The sequence below is a fragment of the Sarcophilus harrisii genome, chromosome 4, assembly GCF_902635505.1.
Source record: "Sarcophilus harrisii chromosome 4, mSarHar1.11, whole genome shotgun sequence".
NCBI lineage: Eukaryota > Metazoa > Chordata > Mammalia > Dasyuromorphia > Dasyuridae > Sarcophilus > Sarcophilus harrisii.
In genome coordinates, this window is record NC_045429.1 from 342,337,699 (window position 1) to 342,351,853 (window position 14,155).

Genomic DNA, 14,155 nt, shown 5'->3' on the forward strand with positions numbered 1-14,155 from the left:
CTGACGGCTCTGCCTTGACTACAAAGCAGTAAACCAGCAGAGAAATTGAAGCCAGGGCAGAGGATAATCTAAAAAAAGCCAGAACCTAACAAGATCTGGCTATCCCCACCCAAAAACGGAAGTAAGGGACTCAGCACAGACCGTAACACAGACCTGGAATCACATCCTACAATACAGGGCTTTTCCTCAGGGCAATTACAAATCTGCATGGCAGGTGGGCGCAGCCTGGGGCAACCTCTAATTTGCACAGTTGGGGGACTTGGCCTGGGGCAATATAATTTCCACAGTGTGACTGTGCTTCCTGGGGCAGAGACACTTCCGGTCTGTGTGGGAGTTCATTCCAAGCTCCTTTGTATAACAGTCTTCAACTCTGTCTTGGAATCCCTAGCTCTCACTCTGGCACCTTTGTCTTTGGGTTGATAAACACTTGTTATCTTTATTCTGGGCACAGATCTACCATGCTCCTATCTAGGTATCTTCTATATATATGTACCATTCCTCCCTCTTATTCTCTGTCCCTTTCCAATTCTAAACTAAGTAATCAGGTCAACACTGCCAAAACACTTCTCTCTGGTTACCACTTTGGTACATATGTTGTTTTCTCTAATTAGAATATAAGCTCTTTCTTTGTAGTGGCCAGAAACTGGAAACTGGGTAGATGCCCATCAATTGGAGAATAGCTGAATAAATTGTGGTATATGAATATTATGGAATATTATTTTTCTGTAAGAAATGACCACCAGGATGATTTCAGAAAAGCTTGGAGAAACTTACATGAACTGATGGTGAGTGAAATGACCAGGATCAGAAGATCATTATATACTTCAACAACAATACTGTATGATGATCAATTCTGATGAACATGGCACTCTTCAACAATGGGATGAACCAAATCAGTTCCAACTGCAGTAATGAACTGAACCAGCTACACCCAGGGAAAGGGCTCTGGGAGATGATTATGAAACACTACATAGAATTCCCAGTCCCACTATTTTTGTCTGCATGCATTTTTGATTTCCTTCACAGGCTAATTGTACACTATTTCAAAGTCTGACTCTTTTTATATGGCAAAATAACTATTTGGACATGTATACATATATTGTATTTAACTTATACTTTAACATATTTGACATGTATTAGTCAATCTGTCATCTGAGAGAGGTGGGGAGGAGGGGAGAAGGAGGGGAAAAACTGGAACAAAAGGTTTCGCAATTGCCAATGCTGTAAAATTACCCATGCATATAACTTGTAAATAAAAAGCAATAAAACAAAACTTACTGTGATGCATTTATGTCCCAATAGCCCACTTCCCAGTTGGAGATGGCTTTCTCCATGAAGAATCTATTGGAATTGTCTTAAATTACCTCATTGTTGAATAGAGACGAGTTAATTAGAATTGATCACATAATTTTGTTGGTGTTTTTACAATGTTCTCTTGGTTCCACTTAAGACACTTAACATGAGTTCATGTAAATATATATCTATAGATAAGTAAATTACATATGCTAACTGCACCTCCTTTTTCATTTTTTCTTTTTTTAAAATTATTTTTATTATAGCTCTTTATTTACAAAATACATGCATGAGTAATTTTTCAGCACTGACAATTGCAAAATCTTTTGTTCCAACTTTTCCCCTCCAATGGCAGGTTGACAAATACATGTTAAATATATTAAAGTATAAATTAAATACAATCTATGTATACATGTCCAAACAGTTATTTTGATGTACAAAAAAGAATCAGACTCTGAAATATTGTACAATTAGCCTGTGAAGGAAAACAAAAATGCAGGCGGACAAAAATAGAGGGATAGGGAATTCTATGTAGTGGTTCATAGTCATCTCCCAGAGTTCTTTCCGTGGGTGTAACTGGTTCAATTCATTATTGCTTTATTGGAACTGACTTGGTTCATCTCATTGTTGAAGAGGGCCACATCCATTAAAATTGATAATCATATAATATTTTTGTTGTAGGATATAATAATGTCCTGGTCCTGCTCATTTCACACAGTATGAGTTCACGTTAAGTCTCTCCAGACCTTGCTGAAATCATCCTGCTGGTCATTTCTTACAAATCAATAATATTCCATAATATTCATATACCACAATTTATTCAGTTATTCTCCAATTGATGGGCATCCACTCAGTTTCCATTTTCTGGCCACTACAGTGGGCTGCCACAAACATTCTTGCACATACAGGTCCCTTTCTTTTCTATAAAATCTCGTTGGGATATAATCCCAGTACTAACACTGCTGGATCAAAGGGTATGCACAGCATTCAAAAAGTAATCAAATTGTGGATACCCTTTGATCCAGCAGTGTTACTACTGGGCTTATATCCCAAAGAGATACTAAAGAAGGGAAAGGGACCTGTATGTGCACGAATGTTTGTGACAGCCCTCTTTGTAGTGGCTAGAAACTGGAAACTGAATGGATGCCCATCAGTTGGAGAATAGCTGAATAAATTGTGTTATATGAATATTATGGAATATTATTGTTCTGTAAGAAATGACCAACAAGATGATTTCAGAAAGGCCTGGAGAGACAGGAACTGATGCTGAGTGAAATGAACAGGACCAGGAGATCATTATATAATTTAACACCAATACTATATGATGACCAGTTCTGATGGACCTGGTCATCCTCAGCAATGAGATCAACCAAATCATTTCCAATGGAGCAGTAATGAACTGAACCAGCTACGCCCAGAGAAAGAACCCTGGGAGATGACTAAAAACCATTACATTGAATTCCCAAACCCTATATTTATGCCCATCTGCATTTTTGATTTCCTTCACAAGCTAATTGTACAATATTTCAGAGTCTGATTCTTTTTGTACAGCAAAATAACAGTTTGGTCATGTAGTGTATCTAATTTATATTTTAATATATTTAACCTCTATTGATCATCCTGCCATCTGGGGGAGGGTGTGGGGAGGTAAGAGGTGAGAAATTGGAACAAGAGGTTTGGCAATTGTTAATTCTGTAAAGTTACCCATACATATAACCTGTAAATAAAACGCTATTAAATAAAAATAAATAAATAAATAAAAAGAAGACTAAAAAAAAAAAAAAAAAGCCTTTTTGAGCATAATTCCAAATTGCTCTCCAGAATTGCTGGATGTATTCACAATTCCATCAACAATGTATTAGTGTCCTTGTTTTCCCACATTCCCTCCAACATTCTGCATTATCTTTCCCTGTCATTCTAGCCAATCTGACAGGTGTGTAGTAGTATCTCAGAGTTGCCTTAATTTGCATTTCTCTGATTAAAAATGACTTGAAGCATCTTTTCATATGACTAGAAATAGTTTCAATTTCTTCATCTGAGAATTATCTGTTCATATCCTTTGACCATTTATCAATTGGAAAATGGCTTGATTTCTTATAAATTAGAGTCAATTCTCTATATATTTTGGAAATGAGGCCTTTATCAGAACCTTTGACTGTAAAAGGGTTTTCCCACTTTATTGCTTCCCTTCTGATCTTGTCTGCAATAGTTTTGTTTGTAGATTTTTTTTCAATTTGATATAATCAAAATTGTCTATTTTGTGATAAATAATGATCTCTAGTTCTTCTTTGGTCATAAATTCCTTCCTCTTCCACAGGTCTGAGAAGTAAAATATCCTATATTCCTCTAATTTATTTATAATCTCATTCTTTATGCCTAGGTCATGAAGCCATTTTGACCAAATCTTGGTGTACGGTGTTAAGTGTGGGTCAATTCCTAGTTTTTGCCATACTAGTTTCCAATTTTCCCAGAAAATTTTGTCAAACAGTGAGTTCTTATCCCAAAAGCTGGGATCTCTGGGATTGTCAAACACTAGATTATTAAAGTTATTGACTTTTTTGTACTTTGAACCTAACCTATTCTATTGATCAACTAGTCTATGTCTTAGCCAATACCATATGGTTTTGGTAACTATTGCTTTATAATATAATTTTAGATTTGGCATAGCTAGGCCACCTTCATTTGATTTATTTTTCATTAATCCACTTGAAATTCTTGACCTTTTATTTTTCCATATGAACTTTGTTCTTATTTTTTCTAGGTCATTAAAATAGTTTGGAGTCTGATTGTTATAGTGCTAAATAAACAGAGAGTTTAGGTAGTATTGTCATCTTTATTATATTTGCTTGCCCTATCCAAGAGCATTTAACGTTTTTTCTAATTGGGTAGATCTGACTTAATTTGTGTGGAAAGTGTTTTGTAGTTTTGCTCATATAGTTTCTGATTTTCCCTTGGCAGATAGATTCCTAAGTATTTTATACTATCAGTAGTTACTTTAAATGGAATTTCTCTTTGTAACTCTAACTGTTGGATTTTGTTAGTGATATATAAGAATGGTGATGACTTATATGGGTTTATTTTGTATACTGTAACTTTGCTAAAAGTGTGTATTCTTTCTAATAACTTTTTAGTAAAATCTCTGGGGTTCTCTAAGTGTACCATCATATCTTCAGCAAAGAGTGATAATTTGGTTTCCTCATTATCTACTCTAATTCATTTACCTCTTTCTCAACTCTTATTGCCAAAGCTAGCCTTTCTAATACAATATTGAATACTAATGGTGATAGTGGGCAATCTTGTTTCATTCCTAATCATATTGGGAATGGTTGCATTTTATCCCCATTACATATGATGCTTACTGATAGTTTTAAATAGATGCTACTGATTATTTTAAGGAAAAGTCCATTTATTCCTATACTCTCAAGTGTTTTTAGTAGGAATGAATCTTGGATTTTATCAAATGTTTTTTCTGCATCTATTGAGATGATCATTTTTTTTGTTAATTTAGTTATTAATGTCGTTAATTATACCAATAATTTTCCTAATATTGAACCAGCCCTGCATTCCTGGCATAAATTCCATTTGATCATGGTATATTATCCTGGGGATGATTTTCTGTAGTCTTTTTGCTAAGATTTTATTTAAAATTTTAGCATCAATATTCATTAGGGAGATTGGTCTATAATTGTCTTTCTCTGTTTTCAACCTTCCTGGTTTAGGTATCAATACCATATCTGTGTCATAAAAGGAATTTGGTAGGAGTGCTTCATTCCCTATTTTTTCAAATAGTTTATATAGCATTGGGTCCAATTGTTGTTTAAATGTTTGGTAGAATTCACATGTAAATCCATCTGGTCCTGGGGATTTTTTCTTAGAGAGTTCATTACTAGCTTGTTCGTTTTTCTGAAATGGGACTATTTAAGCAATTTACTTCTTCCTCTGTTAATCTAGGAAACCTATATTTTTGAAGGTAGTCATCTGTTTCACTTAGGTTATCAAATTTATTGGCATATCGTTGGGCAAAGGAATTCCTTATTATTGCTCTAATTTCCTCTTCATTGATGGAAAGTTCTCCCTTTTCATTTTCAAGACTAACAATTTGATTTACCTCTTTCCTTTTTCTAATCAGATTTGCCAAAGATTTAGCTATTTTATTGCTTTTTTCATAAAACCAACTCTTAGTTTTATTTAGTCATTAAATAGTTTTTTTTTACTTTCAGTTTTATTCATTTCTCCTTTTAATTTTAGAATTTCAAGTTTCGTTTTTGATTGGAGGTTTTAATTTGATATTTTTCTAGCTTTTTAAGTTGCAAGCCCAATTCATTGATCTTCTCTTTCTCTATTTTATTCAAGGAAGCCTCCAACGATATAAAATTTCTCCTTACTACCACTTTGGCTGCATTCCACAAATTTTGGTGTGATGTCTCATTGTTGTTATCTTAAGTGAAATTATTCATTGTGTCTACAATTTGCTGTATCACCCAATCATCCTTTAAGATGAGATTGTTTAGTTTACAATTACTTTTTGGTCTGTTTGCCCCTAACTTTTTGTTGAATGTAGTTTTTATTGCATTGTGATCTCAAAAGAAAGCATTTACTATTTCTGCCATTCTGCATTTAATTTTGAGGTCTTTATGTCCTAATATATGGTCAATTTTTGTATAGGTTCCATGAACTGCTGAGAAGAAAGAATACTCCTTTCTGTCACCATTCAGTTTTCTCCAAAGATCTATCATACCTAATTTTTCTAATATCATATTTACCTCTTTAATGTCTTTCTTATTGGTTTTGTGGTTTGATTTATGTAATTTTGAGACTGCAAGGTTGAGATCTCCCACTATTATAGTTTTGCTGTCTATTTCTTCTTGCAATGCTCTTAACTTCTCCTATAGGAAGTTAGGTGCTATACCACTTGGTGCATATATGTATAGTATTGAAATTGCTTCATTCTTTATGCTACTCTGTAGCAAGATATAGTTTCCTTCCTTATATCTTTTAATTAGATCATTTTGTCTTTTGCTTGATCTGAGGTAAGGATGGCTACCCATGCTTTTTTTACTTCAACTGAAGCATAATAGATTCTGCTCCAGCCTTTTACCTTTACTCTGTATATATCTCCCTGATTTAAATGTGTTTCCTGTAAACAACATATTGTAGAGTTCTGACTTTTGATCCAGTCTGCTATCCTTCTCTGCTTTATGAGAGAGTTCATCCCATTCACATTTATTGTTAAAATGACTAATTCTGTATTTCCTGCCATCTTATTATCCCCTGATTATGCTTTTCTTTTTCTTTTTCTTTTTTTGGCCCTCTTTACCCTCTTTCCCAGTATTAAACTTATGGGCCCCACTTGTGTCACGCAGCTCTCCCTTTTTAGGATCCCTCATTCCCCCCCTTGGAATCTCTTCCCCTTTCTTCTACACTTCCTTTATTACTCTTTTCCTTTTCCCTTTTCCTCTCCCCTTTTTTAATGACATAATAGAAGATTCTCTGTAAATTCTGATGAGAGTAAGATTCACACAATGCTCCTCCCTCTCTCTAAATTCCCTCAGATATGATAGGTTTCCTTTGCCTATTTGTGGGACTTAGTTTCCATCTTTTTATTTCCCCTTTTCCCTTTCTCTGACACTATCCCCTTTCCATTTCTACTTCCCTTTTTATGTTATGTCAGTAACATCAAATTATACATGTAGTCTTTATTTATATCCATAACAGAAATATAGTTTTCAAGAGTTCCTTTCAATGAATGGATGCCCATCAATTGGAGAATGGTTGAGTAAATTGTGGTATATGAATGTTATGGAATATTATTGTTCTGAAAGAAATGACCAGCAGGACAAATAGAGAGAGGATTGGCGAGACTTAAATGAACTGATGCTGAATGAAATGAGCAGAACCAGGAGTTCATTATATACCTCAACAACGATACTGTATGAGGATGTATTCTGATGGAAGTGGATTTCTTCAACAAAGAGAAGATCTAACTTAGTTTCAATTGATCAAGGATGGACAAAAGCAGCTACACCCAAAGAAAGAACACTAGAAAATGAATGTAAACTGTTTGCATTTTTGTTCTTCTTTCCGGGTTATTTATACCTTATAAATCCTATTCTCCCTGAGCAACAAGAGAACTGTTCGGTTCTGCACACATATATTGTATCTAAGATCTACTGTAACCTATTTAACATGTATAGATCTGCTTGCCATCTGGGGGAGAGGGTGGAGGGAGGGAGGGAAAAAATCAGAACAGAAGTGAGTGCAAGGGATATGCTGTAAAAAATTACCCTGGCATGGGTTCTGTCAATAAAAAGTTATTTAAAAAAAAAAGAGTTCCTTTCACTTTTTCTGCTTCTCGAGTCCTGTGGTTGGAGATCAATTTTTTTTCCTTAGAAACAAATGAAATTCATCTGTTTCATTAAATGTCCATCTTCTTCCCTGGAAGAAAATGATCAGCTTAGCTGGGTAGTTTATTCTTGGCTGCATTCCAAGATCTTTTGACTTTTGGAATATCAGAACATTCCTTACCACATTCCTTTAATGTGGAGGCAGCCAGATTTGAGTGATCCTTATTGTGGCACCTTGGTATTTGATTTTTTTTTCTGGCTACTTGTAATATTTTTTTCCTTAGTCTGATAGTTCTGAAATTTGGCCACAATATTCTTTGGAGATTTTTATTTTAGGGTCTTTTTCAAAAGGTGTTCAATGAATTCTTTCAAGGCCTATTTTACCTTCTTATTCTATTACATCTTGGCAATTCTCTTTGATGATTTCCTGTAAAATAATATCTAGGCTCTTTTTTTCATCATAATTTTCAGGAAGTCTAATAATCCTCCGATTATCTCTCCTAGATCTATTTTCCAAGTCTGTTGCTTTTCCAAGTAGATATTTAATGTTTTGTTTTTCCAATTTTTCATTTTTTTTGCTTTAACTGATTCTTTATGTTTCAATGAATCATTCATTTCTATTTGTTCAGTTCTGATTTTTAATGAGTTATTTTCTTCATTAGCTTTTTTTTACTTCTTTTTGTATGTGTCCAATTGAGTTTTTAAATGAGTTGGTTTGCTGTATGGAATTTTTTTCCATTTCACTAATTTTTTTTTTTTTTTTACTGAGTTATTTTCTTTTTTTCCAATTCACAAATCCTACTTTCTTGGGAGTTCTTTATCTTTTCCAATTCACAAATACTACTTTCTTGGGAGTTCTTTATCTTTTCCAATTCACATTTCAGGAATTGTTACTCTTTTGCATAGCTTCTCTTTCCTTTCCCCATTTTTCTTCTAGCTCTCTTTTAAGATTTTTAATATTCTCCTCTATGAGAGAGTTGTGTGATGGGGACCAGGTTCCATCCCCCTTTGGAGTATTATCAGGAAAGTATTTGCTATCAGTCTCCTCAGGTTGAAAACCTGCTCTCTTTCTGTATAGAAGCTATCGATAATCCTTTTGGGTTTTTTAACCTTTTTTTTAAAGCTTGTCAGGGTCTGCCTTCAGGGCAAAAAGGTTCCCACCTTCCTCGCCAGAGCAGGGATGGATAGTAGCTGTCCTGTAAATGGATTGCAAAAAGTAGCAAGGTACGGGAGTGCTCTAGGAAAAAGTTTCTCACTGGAAGTGATTCAGACCTGGTTAGCACGGGGCCAAGCTGTCTAAGTGCCCAGTGAAGAACCCCACTGTACTCATTAGCAACTGCCCTGGGGCTAGAGGCTGAGGAGGGAAAGTGTCACTATCCCAAGCCAAAGCCCATTGTGAGGCTGTGGGTATTAGCAGCTGACCAATGAATATCCCCATTCTGGCTGGAAGTGTCTCTGCCCAGGGAAGCACAATCTAGCTGCAGAAGTTCTATTGCCCCAGGCCAAGCCTCCACATTGTGCAGATTAGAGGCTGCCCTGGGCTGCACCCCACTGCCATGCAGATTTGTGACTGCCCTTGCAGTGCTGCAGAATGCAGCTGCACAGCTGTGCTGTGGTCTGTGCTGAGTCACTTCCAGTTTGGAATAGGTATAATCAGATCTTGTTAGATTGTGGCATTTTTTATAGTATCCTCTACCTTTGGCTTTAATTTCTGTGCTGGTGTACTACTTTGCAATCAAGGCAGAGCAATCAGCCTATGCCAGAACCATCTCTGTAAATTTTCTAATCACAGAGGCCATCCCCGCCTGGTCTGCTCAATATTATCTAGCCTCTAGTTCTATCCCTCTTTGTGCTGGTCTGCTCCCGCTGCTCAGGACAAACCTTTTCTAGTGATCTTCCAGATTATCTTCGGCTGGTAAGTTGTACTTCTAATTTTTGTGAATTTTACCAGTCAAATGCTATTTTTGAGGCTGAATTTAATAATTGGTCATAAGGGTATGAGAGGAGCTTACAAAGTTGCATGTGCCTTCTTTGCCATCTTGGCTCTGCCCTTATTTTTTCTTATGATCAATTTTAATTTTTTCAAAGAAGTTCAGGGAAGTTACTGAATTAATGGTCAACTCAAAGAAATTTAGGAAATAAAATGTGACAAAATTGTAGCTATAATTTCTGTTGTTGTTAGAATTAAAATGCCCTATCCTCTCTCCATCTATGGTGACTCTGTATTGTGCTCTTAAGTTAATTATTTACAGTATATGACTTTTTTGTGATTAGTTGTTTGGATTCTGTCTCATTAGATTATGAGCTCCTTGTTAGCTTTCTTCAACAATTAATTGATTCAGATCAGTTCCAATTGTTCAGTAATGAAGAGAGCCATCTACACCCAGGGAGAGAACTGTGGGAACTGAGTGTGGACCACAACATAACATTTTCACTCTTTCTGTTGTTGTTTGCTTGCATTTTTGTTTTCCTTCTCTGTTTTTTTTTCCCTCTAGATCTGATTTTTCTTGTGCAGCAAGATAGTTATGTGGATATATATATATATATATATATATATATATATATATATATGTTGCATTTAACATATAGTTTAACATGTATTGGAATACCTTCCATCTAGGGAAGGGGGTCAGGAGAAGGAAGGGAAAATTTGGAACAGAAGGTTTTGCAAGGGTCAGTGTTAAAAATTACCCATGCATATGTTTTGTAAATAAAAACCTATAATAAAAAAATAATAATTATTCACTAATAGGAAAAAAAAAAGATTATGAGCTCCTTGAGAGGAGGGACAAGTTTTTTTGACTTTCTATTTATCCCCAGAGTTTGGCACAGTTCCTAGAATATGATGAAATAGTAGTTGTTGTTGCTGCTATTATTGTTTTTGCTGATCTTTAGATGGGCATTCTACCATTTTCTTTTATCAAAAAGAATAAATAAATAAAAATGAAGGAATGACCAACTGCAGACACAAAGATTTTCATTCTATCTGTCTCAGAGCTAATGCGATGATCACAGATGGTGAAAAAAGAGACTGAATATAGATATTTGTTGATAGATATTAGGAAATGAAGCCACATTCCTAACCAGAGTCCAATTTTTCATTTGGAAAATTTCACAGATTTCAAAGTGACATGCTCTATTGTTTTGAGTCAATAAGTCAGCTTCACTGATGAATGATCAGTACCATGTCATAGTATTGTGCCAGAAGACTGATGAATATATGCAATTCAGAGAAACATGAGGATAGCTGTATGAAGTGATTGAGAATGCAATAAATAGAATCCAGAAGACCCACATATAGTGATAATAATAAAATTATAGTAATGTAATATAATAGCTATATAATATAATATAATACAAATAGTGATGGAATAATATAATAAGATAAGATAATAGTGATAATGTAATGTAAAATAATGAAGGTAAAATGTAGTGATAATAATTAAATAAGTTAAGGGGCAATGGCAATGCAATGTTACATATGCTGTCACATATATTTTCTCTTTTTTTAACTGATTTTTTTCCTTATAAGATAAGGGTAGTAGTGGATATTATATAAAAAAGGATAATGTTATAAAAACAAAACCAAAATAAAGGGTTTTTTTTTTCAGGTGAGGATAAATAATTTCTTTGATTTTCTAGGTTTTAGTAATCCTTAATTGCGCCTATCTACTTTTCCATATTGAAAGGTCTTCTGTATTAACATTGCTCAAAGCTTTCATTTGTTCCTCATCTCTTTAAATATATTGGAAAATGACAAGGGAAAAACTTGTCTTATTTAAAATTGCTTTGAGTGCTTCTTTGTTTTGTATTTAAGGCATTAAAATCAGGAAATGAGATGGATGCCTGGCAGCCAAAGCAATTACTTCCATCCATTACACTTAAAGACCAAGTGATTTCACTTCTCAAAACTGTTGTTTTTAATTGTTTTGTGTTTTTCATATGGTCATTAATCCAAAGGAGTCACTCTTTAATTTTATTGACAAGTATGGTTTGAATTATGTGGTAAAGACTGTCATATTTACAACATAAATTTAGCTATTTTCTTGTTTTTCAGCTTTTGTTTTGAATTTAATGATTTCAGGCTCTCACCAAATTAAATTTGGTTTGCTTTATCCTTTTCAATTATTTTTTTTCTTTAATTTCTACTCCCCAAAGTAAATGAATCCAAGGATGCCAGTATGTTTGCGTACATTTAATATTGTCTAGTAAAACTGTTTTGTGATTGGTGAATTAAATTTCTTCTTCAGGAACTGTTGGTGGTTGGATACCAGAAAAAACAAAAATGTCAAGAAAGTAAAAATAAACAAATAATGTGAGAATTAGATTCATTAGATCCCTATTTCTGTTTTCTTTCTCCCTAGTGTGTTTATTCTGATGATGTCAGTTACCATTTGATAATTAAAAACAAAAACAACAACAGCAACAACAACAAAAAACAAACAAACAAAACAAAACAAAAAAACTAAACAAACAAACAAAAAAAACAACAACTCTGTCCATATGGATAGTATAGAAGGAGTTGAGGGGAAGATAGAGTGTCAGCTTTTTCTTTACCTATTGAGAATATTGCTTTCTTTTTTCCTCTAATTTGTTTTTGTTTTCACAGCCTAGAAAAGATGTTTCAAAATTCTGGTGGGATGAGATGGGTGGTGGTCAATTTTAACAGCATTATTTACCTGGAATTGATTTAATTATATATTCATTAGTCTTTGAAAAGAATAAGATGGAAATGATTTGTCTATAAAAATTAAATATTTAAAAAGCTTTCTCAGTTGTTTCTCATAGAGATTGACAGTGATAAAACCAGCCACAAACTGTTCAAATCAGGTATGCAAGGTTGCATTACCATCCCAAACAGAGAGTCTTTCTTTTTATCATAGGAAGATAAATCTACAGCTGAAAGACAACTCACAAAACATTTAACCACACTTCTCATTTTACATGTAAGAAAGCTGAACTCCATAATGATTAAATGATTTACCATAGCACACAGGTAGAAAACACCAAAAATTATAATATCAGGGCTAGCTTTCTGGGGGGCCTTTGGACAAGCCTTGGTGTCATCAGAATAATCACCACAAGAATAGTCAGGGATAAAGTCCAAAGTCTTTATTGTCTCCTTCACTCTCCCAGTCTGTGTCAGCAGTCTCAGTCAGTCAGCCAATCAGCAGTCTGCAGATCTCAATATAATGTCCTGCTTTCTAGATCCCCTACACTGGGGTGATTAAAACATAGTGTCCAGACTAGCTCTCTGAAGGATCTCAGGACCAGCCTGAGTCCTTGGTCTTAGTGGAAAAGTGATAAAGACAGGAGGGCCACCATGAGGCTGGTCAATTCTTCTCTTCTGTGACTGAGTTTGTCCCTTGTATACTCTATTACAATTAAATCAATTCATCATACTGAGTTTAAGCCAATCATTATATCACTGGGGAACCATTATTTGTTGTAAGATCAAATCAATCATACTGAACTAGAGAATTATTAATCACCATGCTAAACTAGATAACCATTGTATTGTCAATTCCACTGAGTTAACACCTTATTGTAAGAATCCTTACCTCAAGTATATTTCTCCAGAGTTCTGACCCATTATAAAAGGTCATCTGTCTTCCCTATTTTCTCTCATTTATTGTCTACGTGTGTTGTGGAAACAGAGCTAGAATTCAAACCCAGGGCCTCTGAAACCCAAGTCTGTCTTCTTTATGTCACATGCTAACAATATTTTAGGAAGAATAAAGATTTGAAGGTTATAAAAATGGATTCTTGTACCGCTATGATGCCATAAAGGTAGAAGTAAATTAGAGAAAATTTGGAACTGTTTCATCTTCCAGATGAAGAAACTGAGGCTGAAAGGAATTCAGAGAACAAATGTCAAAGTCATAATTAAAATCCAAGTTTTCTGACTCAAGCTTTCTTTATACTACAGAGTATATCATCTTGCTTTGTTATTCTTGAAAGTTATTTCATCACTGAACCAGCTACGCCCAGAGAAAGAACTCTGGATGATGACTAAAAACCATTACATTGAATTCCCAATCCCTATATTTATGCCCACCTGCATTTTTTATTTCCTTCACAAGCTAATTGTACAATATTTCAGAGTCTGATTCTTTTTGTACAGCAAAATGACGGTTTGGTCATGTATACTTGTGTATCTAATTTATATTTTAATATATTTAACATCTACTGGTTATCCTGCCATCTGGGGAAGGGGGTGGGGAGGTAAGAGGTGAAAAATTGGAACAAGAGGTTTGGCAATTGTTAATGCTGTAAAGTTACCCATACATATAACCTGTAAATAAAAGGCTATTAAATGAATTAAAAAAGAAAAGAAAAAAAAAGAAAGTTATTTCATCACTGTGCTGGGCTCATACTAGGTATTGTTCATTGTTTAATCTTCTTAGGTCTCATTTTTCTCATACATAAAAAGAGCAACTTAATCTTTGTTCCATCTAATTGAAAGGGCAATCAAAAATTGAATGGCTTAATTAATCGAAATCAAATTGAAGATGTCA